Genomic DNA, 1,844 nt, shown 5'->3' with positions numbered 1-1,844 from the left:
TAAAGCTATCTAATTACACAATACAACGACCACTCGCACAGCGATATTCCGCGAAACCACAGAACTATTGATCTACACTCATATCATAAACCCTCTATGATGTTATTGGCGAGTGGACTGTATAAATGTATGCACTATGATGGAAACACCTTATATGTGCATATAAGGTGTTTCCATCGTAGTATTTAATTTGCATTAAAACACGTTTAATTTGAATAATTGAATATGAAATCATACTCGTACACGTAGGTTGATATTATACATAAAGATATCTACCAAAAAATATTACTTTTGCTTGTATATATACATAATGTAGATACATATTAGAGACTTCGAACGAGCTGGGAACGTTCAATCGTGCGTCCCACTCGAACTTGTACTAAAAGTAGTGAACTTCTTAAGATATCTTAAATCGATGTTTTCGTTTTCAAATTCAAATTCAAAGCTGTTGTTTCGGACATTCATCCATGAGAGCGGTTACATACGACTACTTTTAGCAGCGATGCAGTCGCTAATCGTCTATCTTTACACACGCGCGCGATTCTATGCAGCGATGCAAGCGTGCGACTGCGACGTCTATATCGATGCAATCGCGCCTTTAAGAGGGAGCATGCCAAAAATGTTTTGACATTGGCTCCGCCCAAATTTATGAAACAAATATATGCCTGAAGTTCGCGTGACATGCGACAGGAGATGTTGAATTTTGCGCATTAAAAGTACCAAATTCGATTAAGCGGAATAACTCTAAAATTAAAGGGATTAAAAAAAAATCCGTAGTGACAGTTGTCGATCATGCATAAATATAATTAATTATCTAATTTTTGTCCTAATAACCTGTAGCATTTCGAGGATAAATCGAAAAAATGTGAAAATTAGAGGTCATTTCGTCATTTTTATCTATCGAGGAAACTTTATTGTTTTATGTTTCTGATTAATGTCTATGCTTGAATATACCGTGTTAGTTAAGTTGAATATACCGTGTAAGTAAAGTTACTCATACAATATTTTATTTTTAACTTTAAAGTGGATACACCCCTCTAAAATCAAATCGAAGATTAGGAATTTTTCCTCTGCTCCCTCTTAAATTAGATGCCTGTAGAAGCGCTGCAGTGGCGCGACTGTGGCGTTTAGTAATTTATAGAAAAATAAGTGTATAATAAACTAATTTTCGAAAAAATTGAGTCGTAATGTCCTTAGCAGTGAAAATCCACAGGATTAAAAAGTAGGTATTGTGTAAGTTGCCAATGTTTCGTCTAAAATAGATTTTTACATAGAAATTTGTATTAAGTATGGAATTATACCACATTCGGTATTCTTCGTTTCCGACCACAATTTTATCCCGCTCGCACCGTTCCTACTGTATAAAAGACAGGTGAACTATCAACGCAGACAGTTCCTAGTTCACACTGAACTAAAAAGAACGATGAACTATTAAAACCGTGCAAGAGGAACTAGTTCCTGTCGGTTAGTGTAGGGAATATATTCCTAATAGTCCGTAGTTCATGAACTATACAAGCCTAGTGACTTACGTGACAAAATATTTTATTTCGCCAGTCGTAACATGCGATTCCTGAACACAACATAGAGAGCTTATATGTGTATAGATAAAGCAGTTTATGTAGCTTGTACATAATTAGGCATTAAAACACTTGTGTGATGTTTCTATGAAACTCGCCTGTCGCCTGTACCCGTACTGACCTTAGAAAGAAAGAAACAAAGAACTTTATTCACTGAATTTGAAACACTACACACACTTATATCTAAAATTACAACTAAAAAGAAAACAACAAGTGACTTATTAATTTAAGTTAGTAAGTGTGCGTAGTGGCTCAAGCGAGGAAAAG

This window comes from Hyposmocoma kahamanoa, unplaced genomic scaffold (genome assembly GCF_003589595.1).
Source record: "Hyposmocoma kahamanoa isolate Upper Pololo Valley unplaced genomic scaffold, ASM358959v1 272, whole genome shotgun sequence".
Taxonomy (NCBI): domain Eukaryota; kingdom Metazoa; phylum Arthropoda; class Insecta; order Lepidoptera; family Cosmopterigidae; genus Hyposmocoma; species Hyposmocoma kahamanoa.
This window is presented reverse-complemented; position numbering follows the sequence as displayed.